A 25,624-nucleotide genomic window follows, 5' to 3' on the forward strand; every position below is an offset into this window, starting at 1 on the left:
CCCGAATTCCGCCCCACCTAATTCGCATGCATCCCACTTAATGTAAGTTTCTTGCAGATCCTCCAATCTCTTTTCGGCACAGTCCTTAGACTATACATAACGGTTACCGTGAGTGACCACTAGGGAACACTGCACTGTACGGCAGGGAATCCAGATATAAATCAGTACCACGATACTGCAAATATCAGGAAACACTTTACAAGAGATGAGACAGTCCTTCACGCTTGCAAACTCAAATTTATTCCAATACGTGACTCTCATTAGTATTTGAGACAAGTAAAATCCATTACCCTCTCACATAATGAAATGAAATGAGCGTATGGCATCGTTGGCCGGAAGGCCCTCCCAGGGGAAAGTTGGCCGCCAAATGGAAGTCTTATTTCAGTCGACGCCACATTGGGCGACTTGCATGCCGGTGATGAGGATGAAATGATGATGACACAACACTCAGTCCCCGAGCGGAGAAAATCTCCAACCCGGCCGGGAATTGAACCAGCGCCCGCTTGCATGGGAGGCGAGCACGTTACCACCCAGCTCAGTAGGCGGACATACCGTATCACATAAATCATTAAGTAATCCTTAGTCAACAATATTTTTTAAGAGATTTTGCGAAATCTGTTCACCCAAACTTATGTGATAATTGGAAATATTATTGCAATCTGAAAGGTTTTCCAGCTACCTGTTAACAGTCGTTAGCTAGACGAGTGGTTCTGCATTAACTGGTTAATGAAGTGATCACGTAGAAAACCGTGATCAACAACGTCAAACGTTCTCTGGAAAGCTCAGCATCAACAGCGTATCACTAACAATTTCACTGTACTCATAGTGGCATGTGGATCTATATGCAGTTGGAAAGTCCCCTTCGCTCTGGTTATCATCGCAAAGTGACACTAAATATCTACGGTATTCGTAAACAGCTGCCTGTGTACATGTTTGAACTTTAAAGACCATGACTCTTTTGTTTTGGATATGGATTCAAATCCAGCATCTGCAGCAAATACTAAATAAGCAGAGCTTTCGTGCCTTACTGACATTCGAACACGACACCAAGCGTCATTGCTGAATGGGCATAAAAGGACAGGAATATCTAATATTTGGCCAGTATGAGCCCGAAGTTGTAATTACATGACAGAAATTCGTATAATGAGTCAAGTCTTCTATTCACCAGCTACAGTCGTTTATAACTAACCATGAAAGATGTTAATTATAGTCTCATTCACAAATGATAGAACGTGTGCATGTTTAAACTTGATTGACGGAACATAATGTTTTGTGTTACAAGGGGATTGTAACCTAACATTTAATCGGACTATTAACTAAGCAAAATCAAATGTTTGATACCGAAATTTTTCACCAGTAGCGATATGTTTTATATTCGTTTCTTCCACTGGTAACGAGAAGTATGCATGATTGAACTAGAAATAACGTGACAAAAATTTATTTCCTTACTGAGAATTGAATCCGCGCGTATCAGCGTTGTTGTCTAACACGAATTCTTTTTCATCAGTAGCTGGAAGTAGCATGGTGTGATAAGTCTGGAATCTTTGGGAAGCAAAGAAATGATAGAACTAAGTCGTCCCAAAAATGACAGATCTCACAAAAGGGGAGATCCTAACTCGGATCCCATTCCTGAACTGTTATTTTGCACATCTCATGTTCAAACTAAATAATAAATTTGTTCCCTATGGCATTACATGGTGATTAGTTCATTAAATAAATTAACACTTCTAACGCAAGAAAGCTTATTGATCACTATTTTGATCCCGGCGGAGGTTCGAGTCCTCCCTCGGGCATGGGTGTGTGTGTTTGTCCTTAGGATAGTTTACGTTAAGTAGTGTGTAAGCTTAGGGACTGATGACCTTAGCAGTTAAGTCCCATAAGATTTCACATACATTTGAACTTTTTTTTATCACTGTTTCCACTTGCCATAACTTCCGATTCTGTAATGACCCAACCTAAAACGGCTTTGCTCTAGTCAGTAGCGAAGTGGATTTGGTGCCACAGTTGGGCGGCCGCTGTGGCCGAGCGGTTCTAGGCACTTCATTCCGGAATCACGCGGCTGCTACAGTCGCAGGTTCGAATCCTGCCTCGGACATCGATGTGTGTGATGTCCTTAGGTTAGTTAGGTTTACATAGTTCTGAGTCTAGGGTACTGATGACCTCAGATGTTAAGTCCCATAGTGCATGGAGCCATTTGAACCATTTTTGAGCCACAGAGCATCGCTATGTTCTTCACTTGGCGTTATCAGAGATGAAAAGTGTCTGTTCATCCCTGTTAAAAATGATCAAGATCAATGGCAATCGAAACAAGGCCTTAGGCTTACCAGTCTAAGCATCAATCCAGTACCCAGATTCGCATGTGACTGTGTCATAATTCTGCCGCGATGAATGATGTTCCACGCTGGGTAAGAAGTCTGAGTCGTTAGTGGTGAATTACAGCCTGTTCAATACATTCAATTCCTTGTTCAACCGCACCGCCATTCACCAACTTACACGGTTACCCAAAGTGTACTTTCGACTTGATTTTGAAATCATTGAAATCATATAAGAGTCTTTTCCACCAACTGACAACTGAGGAATTCTGAAGTCTATACAGCAAGCGTTGTCTTTCACTTGAAGTGTTCTGTTACTGTATGTGTTTGTGATTTAGCAGTAAACGGCGAGCAGTATAACTTCAAAGCCGAGATATCGAAACCACTCCTTCCTTTATTTTTTAACCTGCATGTCACCTCTCTGGTAAAAGTATCGTCTGATGAAAGTTCAAAGATAGTTTACTTCATATTCTAACCTGACAGTAAAAGCAAAACTTTGCAGAACATCTCCGTGAAAGAGCTTGGGGCTGTCTGTCAAAATCAGAACGACTTGTGATCGAGAGTTTCCGCCCGCTGCAGCAAGCTACCCTCGGGCAGCTAACATAAGGCTTACAGTGCACGTGTCTGCACTCGCATTGGCATGCACAAAATTATTTTATATTGCATATTATTTAATACTGTAGTTTGGTTTTCAGCGCGAAATATCTTTGATAAACCGAGTGAACATCTTGCCGTAACTACAGAGTTGTCACAATTGCTCAGGCAACATATGACGTGAGGAATATTAAAATACGTAACCTATCACCGTGGGTAAAAGTGACCTGAATAAAGTATCTTGGGGCACAAGTTCGTGGCGATTTTGTTTAACTTGTTCTTACGCAAACAAATATTTTCGTGCATAAGTTCGTGATGATTCTGTTTTGCCTATGTTATTAATAAGTGAATTCATCAATCTTCATTTCTAGTTGAAGTGTGGTGACTTATTAGATGTTACATATTTGAATGTTATGAGGACTGTAATTTAAGAGTTAGGAAACGAAGCGTAAAACAAAAAAGTGTCTATCATATGTGACATTTCGTTCTCTTTGGATTTAATAGAGGTGTGAAGGCAGTGTAGGCAGCTGGAAACATGAGTCATATCACGGCCATCAAAGAAATCACCGTAGAAAGTAGTTTTCTCGATTCAAGCAGGATCGTCTTGAGATGAATTAGTCATCGCATTCAGGAAAAACGTTTTTTACAGTTTATCTCTAAGGGTCACGTCACTGATCCCTGTAATAGGCATGAACTGTGACTATTTAGACTTTGTGCGATACTTGCACTCAGTGGGCAATGTTGGAGAAAAAGGAAAGGCAGTAAGATTGGGTTTAAAGTTACAACTGACCACGAAATCGCTACTGACGAAGCCAAAACTTGGATTCGGAAACACTGGAATGTGAATCACCTGTACCCTTTCAAAGGAATTATCCCATTATATGTCTTAATAACTTTAAGGAAAACACACAAAGCCTAACTCTAGATTGCCGGAAGAGGATCTGAACTAACGTATGTTAACTTCATGAAAAGAAAATAATGACTGAATCCTAACAAAAAACTTGTCAGGCAAAGGAAAGTGTGAGTCCACAAATGAAATGCAATCCATCTGGTGGCACAAGAAGATGTTTTGCGTTACAAAGGGCATCCCAGGGGTGTGCTCATCCCAGTTAATATCTGTTGCAACAACCGAGGCATCCTGCAGGCGCAATACAAGAAAAACGATCAAGAAGTATATATCAAGTGTTGCTGCTGCACGGTAAGCTGCCTGCACTCTGCTGATTTCATAAAGGAAGCTGTCCAGTAGCTTCGTTGGGAAGCCATCCTCCACACCACTTATTCTTCTAATCGTGCATCCTCATATGTTTACCTTTCTTGCTCCTTATCGAACAGCCATCAAGAATAGTTCTTTGCTGAAACAAATGCGTTAAACTTTGAAGAAGTAGGTGTTTACAGACGTGGAATTGAAAAAGTGCCTGAGCATGATCAAACTGTTTTAGATAATTTGAGATGATATATTGTTGACTATTACTTCTCTCATATTTTTTTACATTTTGTTCAATAAAGTAACAATTAACGCTGTACGGCACCCATCACTTTAACAGAAATGAATTACAACTTATCACGATAGCCTTATGACGTAAGCCAATCTTCATTTAACATTAAGTATCTGTAACATGATGGTGTCGAAATCGTCACGATATACTAAGCTATTGCGCAATTTTTATCTCTAAACGATCTGTGAAGACCTGTGTCATACACAAGTAGCATTACAGACCTACATGAATATGGTAGTGTGGCAGTGGGAGTAGATGCATTAAAAAAAAAAAAAAAAAAAAAAAAACAGAGAACAAATTCTTCAGTGCCACAGTTTCATCACTCAAATCACAAATTTACAAAAAAAAAAAAAAATATGTCAATAGAAGTAAGAAACATATGGCATTACCAACTTAGCAATTCTGCAACATCATTTGTTTATTACCGAGTGAGATGGTGCAGTCTTAACAACATGGACTCCGTATTCGAGAAGATGACGGTTGAAATCCACTTCCGCCGACCAGATCAGGTTTCCCGTGATTTGTTTGAATCGACCCAGGCAAATTCTGGATAACTCCTTTGAAAGGGCGCTGCTGATTTCCTTCTCCATCCTTGAACCAATCCGAGCTTGTGCTTCATCCCAAATGATCACAGTGCGGAAGGGACGTTAATCCCAAACCTTCCATCCCTTCACAAGTATTACGATACTGAATGGAATAAGAATCATTTTGATGGGATTTCCTTAGTGATTTTAGATCTCGTCGTTTCTAGCACTACAACAGAAAAGGTAAAAAGTTAGTCGTCCGTGAGATTGGAGCGGACAGCTAAATCAGTCTTTCCTCAACAGCGTGTCTACCTTAACACAGAGCCAGCGAACACTTGCAGTTTTCTAACTCACTAATTGTACTATTGGTGGTTAAGGCAGACGGTTTACAATGTAAACGATGAAATTTATTGTTGTTACTGCGTAGAACAACCTCGTCCCAACCGGACAGCTGAATACGTCAACGCCCCACCTCTGGAACTGAGGACGCGATACTGCCCCAAGTTGATGGGCCTCCTTAGCTAGCCATTCTGACTGTGGTCTTTACGTGGTTTGCCACACCCATCTAGGTAAGTGCCCGACAGATACCCACATGATACACACTATGCAAACATTCAGACCAGGCTCTCACGCTTAATTTTCTCCGGACTCATGCAGATGTGGCACACAAATTCTGTCCTGGCGATGTGGTGGCGTCAGAAAGAGCTTCCAGCCACAACTTTCACTAACACTGCTTCAGTCTGCACAGAACATGAACAATCAACGAAGAAGAAGAAGAAGAAGAAGAAGAAGGAGAAGACTACGTGGAAAAGCTTTCCTGTACTCAACATTATCTATCTGATAAATCGATGACCAACTTAAGTGTTCATTCAGCACACTTAATTGAAACCCCAAGATAAAATCAAATGAATTTAGCAGGACAATTATGTGTCACTGCAGAAAGTAAGACAACAATCACAGAGTTCAAACTTCTTGGTAGATTAAACTATGTGCCAGACCGAGACTCGAACTTGTCGTGGGCAAGTACTCTATCGACTTTTTCTTTTTCTTTTTAACCTTATTTCTTTCGTGATTGTTTGTTCTATTTGTTTGCAGCGATCGCCCCACGACGCTTGTTCAAGTTTATAGTCGTTCCATTAACTCAGTTTTTTTTTTACTACACATGGCGGCTAACCCTCTGACCGAACACGCTACCGTGCCGAGCACTCCTGGAAGAAAGGATATTGCGGAGACATGGCTTAGCCACAGCTGGTGGGACGTTTCCAGAATAAGATTTTCACTTTGCAGAGGAGTGCGCGTTGATATCAAACTTCCTGGCAGATTATAACTGTGTGCCGGACCGAGACTCGAACTTGGGACCATTGCCTTCGCAGAAGAGCTACTGTGAACTTTGGAAGGTCGTAGACGAGGTACTGGCAGAATTGAAGCTGTAAGGACGGGTCGTGAGTCGTGCTTGAGTAGCTCAGTCGATAGAGCATTTGCCCGTGAAAGGTAAAGGTCCCGAGTTCGAGTCTCGGTGTTGCACACAGTTTCAATCTGCCAGGAAGTTTCATATCAGCGCACACTCCACTGGAGAGTGAAAATCTCATTATGGAAACCACAGAGTTCTACATCTACATCTACATGGATACTCTGCAATTCACATTTAAGTGCCTGGCAAAGGGTTCATCGACCCACCTTCACAATTCTCTATTATTCCAATCTCGTATAGCGCGCTGAAAGAATGAACACCTATATCTTTCCGTACGAGCTCTGATTTCCCTTATTTTATGGAGGTGACCGTTCTTCCCTATGTAGGTCGGTGTCAACAAAATATTTTCGTATTTGGAGAAGAAAGTTTGTGATTGGAATTTCGTGAGAAGATTCCGTCGCAACGAAAAACGCCTTTCTTTTAATGATTTTCAGCCCAAATACTGTATCATCTCTCCCATATTTCGCGATAACACAAAACGTGCTGCCTTTCTTTCAACTTTTTCGATGTACTCCGTCAGTCCTATCTGGTAAGGATCCTGCACCGCGCAGCAGTATTCTAAAAGAGGACGGACAAGCATAGTGTAGGCAGTCTCCTTAGTAGGTCTGTTACATTTTCTAAGTGTCCTGTAAATAAAACGCAGTCCTTGGTTAGCCTTCCCCACAACATTTTCTGTGTGTTCCTTCCAATTTAAGTTGTTCGTAATTGTAATACCTAGGTATTTAGTTGAATTTACGGCTTTTATATTAGACTGATTTATCATGTAACCGAAGTTTAACGGGTTCCTTTTAGCACTCATGTGGATGACCTCACACTTTTCGTTATATGGGGTCAACTGTCACTTTTCGCACCATTCAGATATTTCTTCTAAATCTTTTTGCAGCTTGTTTTGATCTTCTGATGACTTTATTAATCGATAAACGACAGCGTCATCGGCAAATAACCTAAGACTGCTGCTCAGATTGTCTCCCAAATTGTTTATATAGATAAGGAACAGCAAAGCGCCTACAACACTACCTTGGGGAACGCCAGAAATCACTTATTTTGCTCGATGACTTTCCATCAATTATTACGAACTGTGACCTCTCTGACAGGGAATAACAAATCCAGTCACATAACTGAGATGATATTCCCTAAGCACGCAACTTCACTGCGAACCGCTTGTGTGGTACAGTGTTGGAAGCCTTCCGTAATCCAGAAATACGGAATCGATCTGAAATCCCTTGTCAATAACACTCGACACTTCATGTGAATAAAGAGCTAGTTGTGTTTCACAGGAACGATGTTTTCTAAACCCATGTTGACTGTGTGTCAATAGACAGTTTTCTTCGAGGTAATTCATAATGTTCGAGCACAATATATGTTCTAAAATCCTGCTGCATATCGACTTTAACGATATGGGCCTGTAATGTAGTGGATTACTCCTACTACCTTTCTTGAATATTGGTGTGACCTGTGCAACCCTCCAGCCTTTGTCAGACGTTTTCTATCATGTTGCCAGGTCTTAATCATTTAGCAGCAATAATACTGTGTTTCCACAGACAATCTGTTTCTTGAGCCGGCTAGCAATACTGGAGCAAAACTAGCACTTTAAAGACACAATGCAAACAGTCGCCAATTTGTCAGAAGACTGGGATACGAAAAGTATAAGCGAATGAATACAAGCCAACCAGAACACAAGAAATTAAGAACAGGGGGAATAAATTGGTGGCTCTCCTCTTCGATTGTTGTCATAGTTACACTCCCTGACAAGAAAAGTAGAGCATCAAGACGGGGAGAGCAAACTGAATAAAACAACACAGTTGACAGGGTATCTGCTGTTAATGCAATAATTACAAAAGTGTGCCAGATTTACAAAGAATCTGGTAGGAAGAGCACACTTATTGGTACTATGTTACACCCTTATGCCATGAATGCATGCACTCGTTCGATTGGGAGGGGTGTCATAAAGTCATTGCATCGTGTCGTGAGGCAAGCTGACCCACAACTGTGGTAATTGACTGTTGATTTCCTGGACACTGGTATTGGCGCGGAGTTGAAGTCTGAGGTGTTTCTACAAACCTTCTATTGGAGACAGATCTGAGGATCTTGCTGGCTGCGGGAGTGTCTCAACATCACACAAACAGTTCCTAGACACACGAGCCATACGTGGACAAACCTTACAGTTTTTAAAAACGGCACCACGATACTGTCACGTTATGATGTACTATTGTGCCATCAGAGTTTCGTCAAGCCCTGCCAGCCATAATCGGAGGTCGTAGTAGATGGCTCCCACATCGTGACGCCAGCTGCAGCACCACTGCTCGCCTAAACATTGGAAGAATGTGACCGCTCGCCAGGTCTCTGCCGTACTCCCCGACGATGGTCATCCAGGCTAGTGCAGAACCGCCATTCACCGCCGAACACAATGCGACGCCATTCATCAGAATTCTATAGTTCCCGGCCACGGAACCGCTTTAAATGCAACTGTTTGTGATGTGCTATTAATGAGAGCCTACGCACGGGACGATAATTCCCTAGTTTGGCAACTGCTACTTGCCTGTCAATGGTGCAGGATGATGCAGAATGTTGCAATGTGTCCACTGCTTTTTTTAGGATGGCACGTGCAGATGTGAGGAGGTAACTATATGCTTGTGGTGGTCATGCTTGTCGACGATTAACTACATCTACACTCATGCTCATACATTAAGGGTAATGCTGATACATGGTGAAACAACGCTCTGGTGGGCGGTTTGTCGGTTTAAATCAACTCGGAGAATGACCATGCGGTGCATTTGACCTGCGGTCGTCGCACGGTGGTGCTGGCAGCAGTCCACATACGTAGAGGTGTGTTGGTGCATGTCAGAGTACGGTGCAGTGAGTAAGTGTGCAGACGTTTTCAGACGTGCTAATTGTGACTGGTGAAAATGACTCAAAGAACACATATTGATGACGTCATGACGGGTAGAATACTAGGGCGACTGGAGGCTCGTCAAACACAGCAGGTCGTAGCACGGGCGCTCCGTGTGCCACAAAATGTGAACTCAAGATTGTGGCAATGATTCCAGCAGACAGGAAACGTGTCCAGGCGCTACAGTTCGGGACGTCCACTGTGTACAACACCACAAGAAGACCGATATCTCACCATCAGTGCCCGCAGACAGCCACGGGGTACTGCAAGTAGCCTTACTCGTGACCTTACCGCTGCCACAGGTACAGATGTCTCCAGACACAAAGTCTACAGACGACTGAACAGACATGGTTTATTCGCCCGGAGACCTGCAAGGTGCATTCCACTAACCCCTGGTCACAGGAGAGCCCGTAAAGCCTGGTATCAAGAACACAGTACATGGTCATTGCAACAGTGGTCCCAGGTTATGTTCACGAATGAGTCCAGGTATAGTCTGAACAGTGATTCTCGCTGGGTTTTCATCTGCTGTGAAACAGGAACCAGATACCAACCCCTTAACGTCCTTAACAGGGACCTGTATGGAGGTCGTGGTTTGATGGTGTGGGGTGGGATTATGATTGGTGCACGTACACCCCTGCATGTCTTTGACAGAGGCACTGTAACATGTCAGGTGTATCGGGACGTCATTTTGCACCAGTGTGTCCGCCTTTCCAGGAGTGCACCTTCCTCCTGATGTATGATAACGCAGACCCCACCAAGCTGCCATCGTGGAGGAGTTCCTTGAAACAGAAGATATCAGGCGAATCGAGTGGCCTGCCTTTTCTCCAGACCTAAACCCCATCGAGCACGTCTGGGATGCTCTCGGTCGAAGTATCACTGCACGTCTTCAAACCCCTAAGACACTTCAGGAGCTCCGACAGGCACTGGTCCAAGAATGGGAGGCTATACCCTAGCAGCTGCTCGACCACCTGATCCAGAGTATGCCAACCCGTTGTGCTGCCTGTGTACGTGTTCATGGTGATCCCATGGCGTTTTGTAGCACATGTGTTTTGGGGCGGTTTCTTCAACTTATCACCAATACCGTGGAATTACAGATCTGTATCGTGTGTTTTCCCTAAGTACCTATGCTATTAGCGACAGTTTTGTGTAGTGCCACGTTGTGTGGCACCAAATTCTGCAATTATGCTTCATTTATGAGCATGATTGTACATAGATACTCCATAATCCGCCATACGGAGCGTGAAAGAGGGTTCCCTGTACCACTGCTAGTCATTTCCTTTCCTGTTCCACTCGCAAACAGAGTGAGGGAAAAACAATAGTCTACAAGCCTCTGTGTGAGCCCTAATTTCTCGTATCTTATCTTCATGGTCCTTATGCAAAATGTACCTTGGCGACAATAGAATCGTTCTTCTGCCAGCTTCAAATACCGGTTATCTAGATTTTCTCGATTGTAATCCACGAAAAGAACGTTGCCTTCCCTCCAGGGATTCCCATCTGAGTTCCCGAAGCATCTCCAAAACACTTGGGCATTGTTCGAAACCGCCTGTCTTTTAGTTGCTTAGATATCATCTTTTAATCCGACGTGGTACGAATTCCAAACACTTCAGCAGTACTCAAGATCAGCTCGCACTAGTGTCCTATATGCGGTCTCTACAGACGAACCACACTTTCCCAAAATTTGCCAATAAACCGAAGCCGACCATTCGGCTCCCTAGCGCAATTCTCCGATGTTCTTTCCATTACATATCGCTTTGCATTGCTACGCTCAGATATTGAAATGCTATGACTGAGCCAAGCAGGACACTGCTAATAATGTATCCGAACATCAATGGCTTTTTTTCATACTCATCTGCATTAACTGACATTTTTCTGTATTTAGAGCTAGTTGTCATTCATCACACCAACCAGAAATTTTGTCTGAGTGTACTCCTGCAGTCACTCAACTTCGACACCTTACCGTACTGTCAGCAAACAACCGCAGTTTGCTACCCACCCAGTCCGCCAAACCATCTACGTATACAGAAAATAATACCAGTCCTGTCACACTTCCCTGGGGCATTCCTGAAGGTACCCTTATCTCTGATGAACACTCGCCGTCATGAACAAAACACTAGGTTCTATTACGTAAGTAGTCTAAGATCCTCTCTCATATCTAGGAACTTATTCGATTTGCTCCTACCTTCATTAACAGTCTGCAGTGGGGCACAATGTGAAATGCTTTTCGGAAATCTATAAGTATGGAATCTGCCTATTTCACTTTATCCACAGTCCGCAGTATATCATGTGAGAAAAGACCAAGCTGAGTTTCGCACGAGCGATGTTTTCTAAAACCGTGCTGATCCGTGGACATCAGCTTCTCGGTCTCAAGAAAATTTATTATATTCGAACTGGGAATATGTTCAAGGATTCTGGACCAAACCGGTGTTAGTGAAGTTATTCGTAATTTGGCTGGTTCGTTCATTTACCCTTTCTTATATATATCAGTCACCTGCGCTTTTTCCAGTTTCTTGAGGTATTGAGCTGGGCAAAAGATTCGCGGTAAATGCAGTCTAAGTAACGGGCCAATGTCGAAGAGTACCATTTGTGAAACAGAATTGGGATTCCATCCGGACCTGGCGACTTATTTGTTTTCAACTCTTTCAATTGTTTATCTACGCCAGGGATGCTTATTACTATGTCGTCCATACGTCATTCTGTTCCATGTCAAACGACGATATGTTTGTACGATTCACTTGCGTGATAGATTTCTTAAACACTAAATTTAAAACTTCGTGTTTTGTTTTGCGATCTTCAACTGCTCCACCAGTCTGGTCAACAAGTGGCTACTAGAGAGAAGCCTTAGACCCACTTAGCGATTTTATGGTTCAAATGGCTCTGAGCACTATGGAACTTAACATCTGAGGTCATCAGTCCCCTAGACTTAGAACTACTTAAACCTAGCTAACCTAAGGACACCACACCCATCCATGCCTGAGGCAGGATTTGAACCTGCGACCGTAGCGGTCGCGCGGTTCCAGACTGAAGCGTCTAGAACCACTCGGCCACTTAGGCCGGCGCTTAGCGATTTTAAATAGGACTAGAATTTTCTCGGTTTCCCGGCCAGATCTTTTGCTAAGGTTTCTCTTTTAACCGAGAGGGCAATAGCCTTTGCTTCCTCAGCATTTTCCGAATTCCGTTGTTAAACCATGCTGGATATTTTCCGTTCTTAATTCACTGACTAGGCATACAGTTCTCCAGGCCACGATCTACCGTCGGTTTAAACTTTACCCATCATTCCTGTACATCCATATTACTGGAACTAAGTGATGTCAGCTCACTGTCGAAGTCAGATACAAACAATTGCTTATCTGCTCTTTCTACCAGGAACACTGTCCTAAATTCTTGACTGATTTTATTCACTTCGTACCCATAGTTGCCATATTGAAATCATGATCAATAATTCCCTCTTTCATGACGACATCGTCAATAAGATCCGACCTGTTTGTAGCTACAGTATCTAAGATATTTCCACTGCTTGTGGGATGCCGAACTACAAGCGGTTCTAGGCGCTACAGTCTGGAACCGCGCGACCGCTACGGTCGCAGGTTTGAATCCTGCCTCGGGCATGGACGTGTTTGATGTCCTTAGGTTAGTTAGGTTTAAGTAGTTCTAAGTTCTAGGGGACTGATAACCACAGCAGTTAAGTCCCATAGTGCTCAGAGCCATTTTTTTTTTATGCCGAGCTATCTGCTCAAGAATTTTCGGAAAAAGTTAAATATACTTCACAAGACTGTCCGTAACCCCTGCAATGAATCATAGACGTCCCAGGCTATCCTCAATACGTTAAATTCGCCTCCAACCAATACAGCATGATCTGGGTATTTACATACTACTGAACTTAGTTTTTCTTTGAATGATCCCAGATCTGTCCCCGACGATTGGGGTGGTGGGTGAAAGCACCCAGCAATTAACTTGGTCCAACCTAGACCTGTCATACGCGACCAGATAACTTCACCGTCACACTCAACTTCGACGCGGAGAGAAGTTCCCATGCTGTCCAACATTAAGCCACAGTCACATACGGAAGCCGCACAGATCTTGATATTGCACGATTGGATCATGTGGCCCAATGGAGACATTCGATGAGGCCTCTTTCAGACTCTGTTAGATGCTGATAACACTGTCTTAGACGAGTAAATTGTATCTTTGTATCAATCACAGTGATAACTCAACATTTGATGCCTTTAGGGTAACTTGTATACCCTGCAAGGCCTGGTAATTACAATAAACAAGGACAACATTAGTGAAATCTGGTGGCCATTCCAACTGACTCAGGGAATTGCAACTCGTTGATGGTGAGCACGAGTACGAAGTTATGCTGAAATCTGACAAAGTCTTCCAGATGATTCAGTGTTGTTTTTTTTTCCTTTTTTCCTCAGGCAGTGTATTTTTTACTTAATATCCAGATTATTACAATAATCATAAGGGAATTATCAAGGAGTAATAAAATGGGTTGCACGTTAAACGTAAATACAGCTTTGCGCTAATTCTGCTGAAGAGCCCAATGACAGCAAATCAGTTAACTACGAGGGTCATTCCAAAAGAAATGCACACTATTTTTGTAAAAATACAGTTTTCATTCTGCATGTGTGAAAGTTTTACAGTGTGTAGATACATCCTACCCGCTCGTTTTCAAAATTAGTTCAACCTGTTCCCGTGAGTGGCGCCGTCACAGCGTGTCTTCAAGATGGTTGCTACACTTGACGTTCGTCAGAAGCAACGTGCTGTCATAGAATTCCTGTGCTGTGAAAATGAGACCGTGGGAAACATCCACAAGAGGTTCAAAAAGGTGTATGGAGATGCTGCTGTCGATCGCAGAACAGTTAGTCGGTGGGCAAGCAGGTTACGTGATGAAAGCGGGCACGGCAATATTGACGATTGTCCTCGCAGTGGCAGGACTCGTACTGCACACACTCCAGACAATGTGCAGAGAGGTAATGAATTGGTGACTGCTGACAGACGCATCACAGTGAATGAATTGTCATGCTACGTTGGGATACGGGAAGGGAGTGTTTGCAGAATACTGAAAGTGTTGGCGTTAAAAAAGGTTTGTGCCAGGTGGGTTCCCAGGATGTTGACAGTGGCTCACAAAGAAACAAGAAAAACGGTATGCAGCGAACTTTTGGAACAGTACGAGAATGGTGGAGATGAGTTTCTTGGAAGAATTGTGACAGGTGATGAAACATGGCTCCATCATTTTTCACCAGAGATGAAGAGGCAATCAATGGAGTGGCATCATGCAAAATCACCCAAGAAAAAAAATTCGAAACCACACCTTCTGCTGGAAAAGTTATTGCTACGGTGTTTTTCGATTTCGAAGGACTCTTGCTTGTGGACACCATGCCAAGTGGAACCACCATAAATTCTGATACATATGTGACGACACTGAAGAAACTTCAAGCTCGACTGAGTCGTGTTCGACCACATCGGCAAAAGCAGGATGTTTTGCTGTTGCACGACAATGCACGGCCACATGTCAGTCAAAAAACCATGGAAGCGATCACAAAACTCGGATGGACAACACTGAAACACCCACCTTACAATCCTGACCTGTCTTCATGTGACTATCCCCTCTTTGGGAAACTGAAAGACTTTCTTCGTGGAACAAGGTTTGAAGATGAAGATTGCCTTGTCCACGCTGCCAAAAAGTGCCTCCAACAGGTTGGTCCAGAATTTTACCGTGCGGGTACACAGGCGCTAGTTCCAAGATGGCGTAAGTCAGTTGAGAGGGATGGAAATTATGTGAATTATGTGGAGAAATGAAAATATTGTTCCTAAAGGATGTATCTACACACTATAAAACTTTCAAACTTGTAGAATAAAAGACGGATTTTAAAAAAATAGTGTTCATTTCTTATGGAGTGATCATCGTATAAGTAAATAAAAAAATTTGCCTAGAGTGGCATTCACACAAAGCGATACACAATAACACTGAGGACATGAATCTAACAATAGAACGAGGAGATGGTGTTCAAACGTGTGAAGATTGTCCAGAGTCCCTTGGTTCACTATGCGAAACTGTTACAGTAATTTAACAGCAGTCATCGTCGACCAGATTATAATCCAACCTAACATACTTCTAGAACTATGACACTAGAATTGTGCCGTAATCTCATTAAAACATTCATGCGCACACTTGGCTACAGTAGTATTGAACGCAGTTTTCCGAAATTCCTTCACCAGGGAAGACAAATGGAATATTCCAGAATTTGAAACACGAACAGCTGCTAGCATGAGTTTCTTAGAAGTAGATACCTTAGGGGTTGCGAAGGAACTCAAATCGCTTGATACTGGCAAGTCTTCAGGTCCAGATTGTATACCGATTATGTTCCTTTCAGATTACGCTGATACAATAGCTCCATACTTAGCAATCATATACAACCGCTCGCTGTACCTACAGATTGGAAAATTACGCAGGTCACACCAGTGTTTAAGAAGGGTAGTAGGAGTAAACCATCGAACTACAGACCTATATCATTGACGTCGGTTTGCAGTAGGGTTTTGGAGCATATACTGTATTCAAACATTATGAATCACCTCGAAGGGAACGATCTATTGATACGTAAACAGCATGGTTTCAGAAAACATCGTTCTTGTGCAACGCAGCTAGCTCTTTATTCGCACGAAGTAATGGCCGCTATCGACAGGGGATCTCAAGTTGATTCCGTATTTCTAGATTTCCGGAAAGCTTTTGACACCGTTCCTCACAAGCGACTTCTAATCAAGCTGCGGGCCTATGGGGTATCGTCTCAGTTGTGCGACTGGATTCGTGATTTCCTGTCAGGAAGGTCGCAGTTCGTAGTAATAGATGGCAAATCATCGAGTAAAACTGAAGTGATATCAGGTGTTCCCCTGGGAAGCGTCCTGGGACCTCTGCTGTTCCTGATCTATATAAATCACCTGGATGACAATCTGAGCAGTTCTCTTAGGTTGTTCGCAGATGATGCTGTAATTTACCGTCTAGTAAGGTCATCCGAAGACCAGTATCAGTTGCGAAAGGTGATCCACATGAGTTCCAAAAGAAATCCGTTGGAATTCGGTTACTCGATAAATAGTACAATTCCCAAGGCTGTCAATTCAACTATGTACCTGGGTGTTAAAATTACGACCAACTTCAGTTGGAAAGACCACATAGATAATATTATGGGGAAGGCGATCCAAAGGTTGTGTTTCATTGGCAGGACACTTAGAAGATGCACCAAGTCCACTAAAGAGACAGCTTACACTACACTCGTTCGTCGTCTGTTAGAATATTGCTGCGCTGTGTGGGATCCTTACCACGTGGGATTGACGGAGGACATCGAAAGGGTGCAAAAAAGGGCAGCTCGTTTTGTATTATCACGTAATAGGGGAGAGAGTGTGGCAGATATGATTCGCGAGTTGGGATGGAAGTCATTAAAGCAAAGACGTTTTTCGTCGCGGCGAGATCTATTTACGAAATTTCAGTCACCAACTTTCTTTTCCGAATGCGAAAATATTTTGTTGAGCCCAACCTACATAGGTAGGAATCATCATCAAAATAATATAAGAGAAATCAGAGCTCGAACAGAAAGGTTTAGGTGTTCGTTTTTCCCGCGCGCTGTTCGGGAGTGGAATGGTAGAAAGATAGTATGATTGTGGTTCGATGAACCCTCTGCCAAGCACTTAAATGTGAACTGCAGAGTAATCATATAGATAAAGATGTAGATGTAGTCTAATGAGACAAAAGTGAACTTCACTCATGATAGACGTACCCGGCTCTGAACCCTACATGACCCGAATGACTCATGGCAACGGAGCCGTGTCACTCGGTGTATGTGATGGGAGTGCTCCAGTGTCAGAAGGTATTTCTGGAGTGACGATAAAGTCTTTCCTCGCGCGATGGTGGGAGCCATGCTGGACTATCTCACAGTGTGGTGATGAAGCCGCCGTATCGAGGGCGGTGTAATCACGGCCGCGGTGGCGTTGGCAGATTTTTAGCTAATAGAATTGAGCGCTGGGTGTGAAATAACTTCACGGCCGGCGCGCCGCCAGCGGTGATCGGCAAAGCCCGTGACGGCCAGGTGGGCAGGGAGCACGGCACTCGCTCTCCTTTTGGATCGCCTCGGCTCGGCTGGCCGCTATTCCCGACACGCGCTCCCCTGTATTCTCGTCGGCTGCTGCCCCGGTGTGGGCGTACAGAGAGTGGCACGTCATACGAGGCGAAAATACCTTACACACACTGAAGTGCGGCCAACGGATGTAGTCACTTCCTAGTATCTTCAGTAGTTTGACTGCCTATCACCACGGTACCACAACCTACAAAAACAATGTACTAAGGCCACACATCGATTCCAGTTTTTATAGTGATGGTCTTGTGCAACCCTGTTGTTGTAACCAGACAAAACTGCAAACGTGCTCTGAGAAATTTTTAACTACAACAGATGAAATACGCCGATGGAAAAAAATGGCAACCTCAAAAAATAATTAATGTAGAGTAACGAAATTTCGGGGACACATTTGTCTACACTACTGGCCATTAAAATTGGTACACCACGAAGAGGACATGCTACAGACGCGAAATTTAACCGACAGGAAGAAGATGCTGTGATATGCAAATGATTAGCTTTTCAGAGCATTCACACAAGGTTGGCGCCGGTGGTGACACCTACAACGTGCTGACATGAGGAAAGTTTCCAACCGATTTCTCATACACAAACAGCAGTTGACCGGCGTTGTCTGGTGAAGCGTTGTTGTGATGCCTCATGTAAGGAGGAGAAAAGCGTACCATCACGTTTCCGACTTCGATAAAGTTCGGATTGTAGCCTATCGTGATTGCGGTTTATCGTATCGCGACATTGCTGCTCGCGTTGGTCGAGATCCAATGACTGTTAGCAGAATATGGAATCGGTGGGTTCACGAGGAAAGACACATTGAGCATGTAATTTTAAACTATGGGCAACCGTAGCCAATTTCTACATTTTGAAAGAAATAATTTGCATTAGCTGTAGAACATTTTTTATTAAAAGTCACTATTAAGAAGTATCTTTATTACCTGAAAATGTGTCTTCTAGTAGTCTGAAACTGGTTGTGGCTTTTAATAAAAATATTCTACTGCCAATGCGGATTATTTCTCTCAAAAGAGACACATTGTTCGCTGCAGGATGGTATGGCAAGGTCTTGTACTGTGAGTTCAGAAATGGTTTTGTATACAGAAAGGCAAGTATCTACCCAGACAGTGGAATGACGTGTAGAGCACCAAAGACTGTCAGCACGGCAATCGTTGCGGCGACTTCCCTTGAAGTAGTAGCAGCAGAGAGAGGCGTGCGCAGTGGCAACACTGGACACAGGAGTGGTACCACGTCGTATCTTCAGATATCCAGTTCTGTATACAGCAACACTATGTGCGTCTCCAAGTGCGAAAGCTTGTAGGAGCACGAACTTCGCCAGACTACACGAGCCGAGTACCTGGCGTAATAGCACGGGGTGTCATTGAACACACAACTTAATTACCTCTGAATCGCATGGCCGATAATTTGGGCAGCAGCAGTTAGATTTCTGACGTTTTGATGCCGGCAGTTGTGCTCCATCTTCGAGGAATGTCGCTTTACCTTTCAACAAGATAACGCATGATCACACGATGCCCATGCTGTCCCGACCTACTTCGACGCAGAAAGTCTTCGACTACTGCACTTTCTCCAGATCTCTCATACTCTGAAAATATCTGATCATGTCTTCTTTTTTTGCGTTCTGACTTCCCTAGACATAGCATCATCATCTGCAAACAGCCTCACATACTTTCAGCGCTGTCTACTAGAACATTTACGTATATTCTTGAAACTTTCCATGTCGTAGCAGCGTACAGTTATCATTAATTGTACTTGGTCTCTCCAACAAAACAACTGAATAATTAATTGTACCCATTCAATGTACTTATTTTTATAGCACTAAATCTACTGCGTCATTAGGGACAGTGTACAAATGCTTCTCAAATTAACTGAGACACATGTGCAACACATAATCATACAATAGGTTATTTATTTCTTTCATGAAAGTATTTTAATCAACCTACAGAAATTTCATTCGTGCTGCGTTAAAGATCTTTCCATCCATGCTCTGAAGAGACGACTGACGGTATTAGAAGTGGAAATCGCTTCGTATTCAGCTCGCTCAGTTTGCCGAGTACTTTGAGAATTTAATGGCGGTAAAGATTATTCATGAATCCATTGCTAGCACTGTTTGAAGTTTTTTTGAGAAATGTGTCTCTTTCGACGGCATTTTGTCCTTGCGAATGTTACACAACCTTTTTGCCACATTTCTGCTGATCGTTTGCGAAACAAGCCTCTCGATGGCAGTGTAATAGAAAGGTAATCTTGCATATTATAAATGCGAGTTTGTGTGTGTGTGTTTGTGTGTGTGTGTGTGTGTGTGTGTGTGTGTGTGTGAGTTAGTATGTTTGTTACTTCTTCATGCTGAAACGCCTGGTCGTATGTGCACGGAAGTTGAATGTAAATAGTTTATATCCTGCATTAATGCATAGGCTGCATTAAACATAGCTACCTATCAAAGAGTTGGGGATTTAGATGAAATTTTGAACAGAGATAGCTTATGCCCTGAATTACACATACGTTACCTAATATATAGCGTTCCATTCAGATTGGGGTGATAACGTCCATAGAGAAGAAGGCAGAAGGAGATGGGCATATATAGGGGAGGAGCGAATGAAAAAATAGAGAGAAGAGGAGATGGACAAAAAGAGGGGAAGGAGGAAATGGACTGAGAAAGAAAGGAGGAGGAGATTGGCAGGGGAGGAGCGAGAAGGAGATCGACAGAGAAAGGAAACAGAAGGAGATAGAGAAAGAAAAGAAGAACTGTGAGAGAGGATAGGGGAAGATGAACAGGGAGTGGGGGCGTATGAGTTGGACAAACAGAGGAGCATGAGAAGGTGGACAGAGAGATATGAGAGGAGGAGATGGAGAGGGAGAGATGGAGGAGATGGGCAGAAAGGGGTGAGGAGGAGTTGGACAGAGAGAGGAAGAGGAGGAGACAGACTGAGAGAGGGGAAATGAGGAGACTGACAGAGAGTGGGGATGGAGGAGATGGACAGAGAGAGGGTGGAGGATAAGGATAGATAGAGGGGGTGAAGAAGATAGACAGAGGGAGAATGGAGTAGATGAGCTAATAAGAGTCTGGAATAAATACATATCGATTCATGTTTTATAAGCAACTGTTTAACTTTGGGTAATGCCGTGGAATGGAGCTACCACGCTAGTTTTCACGTATGAAGTAACAACAATGATAAACCGCTCTACACTAACTCCTTCAAACTATGTGTAATAAATAGTATGCAAATCAAAATATTGCTTAATTTTTCACTTGCTGTGTAAAGTATTTTTATGTCCATTCATAATTATGGTATAAAATGTTCAGTCTGTTTTACCATTACTAAATATTCTACCTTTGATCACTGATTCGGATCTACTATAATATCACTCTAAAAATCGCAGGACTTAAAAGAAACGTACCACATGCGATCAAGCCGGTGACAGTTGACAGAAACGACCAAAATTCGTCCACAACAGTTTCGTAAAACGATGCACTTTATTTTAACGAGCAGCAATGTGCCATTACCGCAGCTAAACACGTAATCCACTCGTCCATTTCGACGCGAGATAATCATTTTGTGGGTTAGATCGATACAGATACAATGCTAATGAATACCGCTTGTGGCTACAGCTAAGTTACAATTACGACCACTACGTCCATATTCAAACAACATATGTTTAACATTCAATTTTTTTTTTCTTCAAACGCTGTCACAGTATTTGCTAATGTGCCCAGAACATCTTACCTCCTGGTCAAGAACAATATCACTTTTACTAAAAAGATATACATTTTTAGTTTGCAAATATCTGTAACTAACTCTAACACATGTAATATGCATGTAATTTTTAGTCATTGCAGCTCTTGAATGACGAAACTAAACTTTTCAATTTCGGTTGAATTGAAATATAATTAAAATTATTATGTTATATTATCTGTAACAAAACAACAAAATGAATTGGATTTGATTTAAGGAAATTAATATTTTTAAGGTTTTGTTCTCTACTCAGTTCACTGTCTTATCTACCAAAATACAAGCTCCTACCTCGCAGTAACGTTTTTGCATTTGCACCAGTACATTAATAGTATATATTTCGTCATATCATGTAAGTCAAGAATTAACTGAAGATTATGACATTTATGTGGCAAACTCCGTTAAGTTCTTGTGGCTGGTGGTGTACTGCAACGTGAAGGACGCCAGCTGCTAATTAAATACTTGAAGTGACGCCCACCGTCTTCGGCATAACGTCATGGACAGCCAATCACATAAGTTGCATTTCTGCCACTTTCTTAAGCTTCAAGTATTTAATTAGTAGCTGGCGTCCTTTACGTTGCAGTACACCACCAGCCACAAGCAATAGGGTTGCCATGCGCCACCGACTCCGGCAGACATCTATGGTATACCAGCATTATTTACTGTTTATCAATATAATATTTCGTCCTTTATATGATATATGGATTCTTGTTCATTGTAGGTCTGAAGATAATATTATAATAAGATCGAAACCAGTCACCACATTAAAAAATTTATGCGATCAAGACTGTCTCCAGTTTATTTATAATAATTATGGACCGCTGTTTCCTATAATAAGAACTATGTTATTTAAAAGATTCTTTACAACCTCCGTCTGCAGGGTTCGACTGTCCCTGTGTGTCAGTACATAAGGCCTGCCTTGTCTCCATTTAGCTGTGGCTGTTTCCTCACGTTTCGACTCCGCAGTCACATCGCCGATAGTCGACTTGGTCAGCTTTAGCAGAGTTCAAATCTCCGTGATCGATTTTTTACTCAGGTGATATCCGACAGCTAGTCCACGTACGAAGTCACCCAAGTCTCCTGACCAAAACATTCTGCTGTTACTGCCTCGAACACCCAAGTCAAAATACCTGTCATCTGGAGTCAGGGGGGCACACTTTTTAGGTTACAACCAGATTACAAATAGATGGTCTTGAAAGAATTTACAACAAAACAGGACCAGAATGTGTGTAACAGTTTCCAGAGAAGTAGAATTAACTTGTTTCATCAGAACAATTGGGGCTGAAAAACAAGACTGATGAGCTTCTTGTGCGTCTAGAAGACGTGTAGAGTACGGAAGTAACAAATGTTCTATGGGTGTCTCAACACCATGTAAATCACAGGGATAGAAAAGTATCGGTGATTATAGGACTGGCATCATTTTCGAGTAGAGTTAACAGAAAAAAGAAGGAGTTGTAACATATATAAAAGTTGGGAACGAAGTCAAAAATACTGAAATAAATCGTTTTTGTAAAAATCAGAACCTAGAAGCATGTACATCTGAGATGTTATTGTAGAATATTTCTCTGATAATTACAACAGTCTACAGGAGCCCTCTAGCGAATTTTCAGCTATTTATAGTCAATCTCCCCCCATGAAGCATGGACCTTGCCGTTGGTGGGGAGGCTTGCGTGCCTCAGCGATACAGGTAGCCGTACCGTAGGTACAACCACAACGGAGGGGTATCTGTTGAGAGGCCAGACAAACGTGTGGTTCCTGAAGAGGGGCAGCAGCCTTTTCAGTAGTTGCAAGGGCAACAGTCTGGATGCTTGACTGATCTGGCCTTGTAACAATAACCAAAACGGCCTTGCTGTGCTGGTACTGCGAACGGCTGAAAGCAAGGGGAAACTACGGCCGTAATTTTTCCCGAGGGCATGCAGCTTTACTGTATGATTAAATGATGATGGCGTCCTCTTGGGTAAAATATTCCGGAGGTAAAATAGTCCCCCATTCGGATCTCCGGGCGGGGACTACTCAAGAGGAAGTCGTTATCAGGAGAAAGAAAACTGGCGTTCTACGGATCGGAGCGTGGAATGTCAGATCCCTTAATCGGGCAGGTAGGTTAGAAAATTTAAAAAGGGAAATAGATAGGTTAAAGTTAGATATAGTGGGAATTAGTGAAGTTCGGTGGCAGGAGGAATAAGACTTCTGGTCAGGTGACTACAGGGTTATAAACACAAAGTCAAATAGGGGTAATGCAGGAGTAGGTTTAATAATGAACAGGAAAATAGGAATGCGGGTAAGCTACTACAAACAGCATAGTGAACGCATTATTGTGGCCAAGATAGATACGAAGCCCACAAACGTCTCAAAAATGAGATCGACAGGAAGTGCAAACTGGCTAAGCAGGGATGGCTAGAGGACAAATGTAAGGATGTAGAGGCTTATCTCACTAGGGGTAAGATAGATACTGCCTACAGGAAAATTAAAGAGACCTTTGGAGATAAGAGAACCACATGCATGAACATCAAGAGCTCAGATGGAAACCCAGTTCTAAGCAAAGAAGGGAAAGCAGAAAGGTGGAAGGAGTATATAGAGGGTCTATACAAGGGCGATGCACTTGAGGACAATATTATGGAAATGGAAGAGGATGTAGATGAAGATGAAATGGGAGATACGATACTGCGTGAGGAGTTTGACAGAGCACTGAAGGACCTGAGTCGAAACAAGGCCCCCGGAGTAGACAAAATTCCATTGGAACTACTGACGGCCTTGGGAGAGCCAGTCCTGACAAAACTCTACCATCTGGTGAGCAAGATGTACGAAACAGGCGAAATACCCTCAGACTTCAAGAAGAATATAATAATTCCAATCCCAAAGAAAGCAGGTGTTGACAGATGTGAAAATTACCGAACCATCAGTTTAATAAGCCACAGCTGCAAAGTACTAACACGAATTCTTTACAGACGAATGGAAAAACTAGTAGAAGCCGACCTCGGGGAAGATCAGTTTGGATTCCGTAGAAATATTGGAACACGTGAGGCAATACTGACCTTACGACTTATCTTGGAAGAAAGATTAAGGAAAGGCAAACCTACGTTTCTAGCATTTGTAGACCTAGAGAAAGCTTTTGACAATGTTGACTGGAATACTCTCTTTCAAATTCTAAAGGTGGCAGGGGTAAAATACAGGGAGCGAAAGGCTATTTACAACTTGTACAGAAACCAGATGGCAGTTATAAGAGTCGAGGGACATGAAAGGGAAGCAGTGGTTGGGAAGGGAGTGAGACAGGGTTGTAGCCTCTCCCCGATGTTATTCAATCTCTATATTGAGCAAGCAGTAAAGGAAACAAAAGAAAAATTTGGAGTAGGTATTAAAACCCATGGAGAAGAAATAAAAACTTTGAGGTTCGCCGATGACATTGTACTTCTGTCAGAGACAGCAAAGGACTTGGAAGAGCAGTTGAACGGAATGGATGGTGTCTTGAAGGGAGGATATAAGATGAACATCAACAAAAGCAAAACGAGGATCATGGAATGTAGTCGAGTTAAGTCGGGTGATGCTGAGGGTATTAGATTAGGAAATGAGACACTTAAAGTAGTAAAGGAGTTTTGCTATTTGGGGAGCAAAATAACTGATGATGGACGAAGTAGAGAGGATATAAAATGTAGACTGGCAATGGCAAGGAAAGCGTTTCTGAAGAAGAGAAATTTGTTAACATCGAGTATAGATTTAAGTGTCAGGAAGTTATTTCTGAAAGTATTTGTATGGAGTGTAGCCATGTATGGAAGTGAAACATGGACGGTAAATAGTTTGGACAAGAAGAGAATAGAAGCTTTTGAAATGTGGTGCTACAGAAGAATGCTGAAGATTAGATGGGTAGATCACATAACTAATGGTGAAGTATTGAATAGGATTGGGGAGAAGAGAAGTTTGTGGCATAACTTGACCAGAAGAAGGGGTCGGTTGGTAGGACATGTTCTGAGGCATCAAGGGATCACCAATTTAGTATTGGAGGGCAGCGTGGAGGGTAAAAATCATAGGGGGAGACCAAGAGATGAATACACTAAGCAGATTCAGAAGGATGTAGGTTTCAGTAGATACTGGGAGATGAAGAAGCTTGCACAGGATAGAGTAGCATGGAGAGCTGCATCAAACCAGTCTCAGGACTGAAGACCACAACAACAACAACAACATAGTCAATCTAGATTATTTATTGAGCTACCTGTCAGACAATAAAAAACAGTACTTTACAGAGATTTTACAGTAGATTTCATAAAAGATACGGACCGTAAAAATGGATTGGACTGATTATTTTGGTTTTTCAATGAACCTTCTAGAGTTAATTTTCCAACTCGTGTCTAACCAGATGGTAGAACCTTGATTGATAACATTTTTGTAGACAGTGCTCAGACTGGAACAATTAATGCATATCCATTTGTTAGCGGACTATCTGATCAACATACACAGTTAATGTAAATAAACAACACCTTGTTGATACAAA

At 42.6% G+C, this 25,624-nt stretch overlaps 1 protein-coding gene across 2 annotated transcripts in view; it reads left to right on the forward strand.

Moving 5' to 3' along the window:
- LOC126467915 (synaptic vesicular amine transporter) overlaps nt 1-25,624 on the forward strand; it is an 805,596-nt gene that overhangs the window by 706,619 nt on the left and 73,353 nt on the right. The gene's annotated exons all lie outside the window — the stretch shown is intronic.

Source organism: Schistocerca serialis, chromosome 1 (assembly GCF_023864345.2).
Source record: "Schistocerca serialis cubense isolate TAMUIC-IGC-003099 chromosome 1, iqSchSeri2.2, whole genome shotgun sequence".
In the NCBI taxonomy this organism is placed as follows: domain Eukaryota; kingdom Metazoa; phylum Arthropoda; class Insecta; order Orthoptera; family Acrididae; genus Schistocerca; species Schistocerca serialis.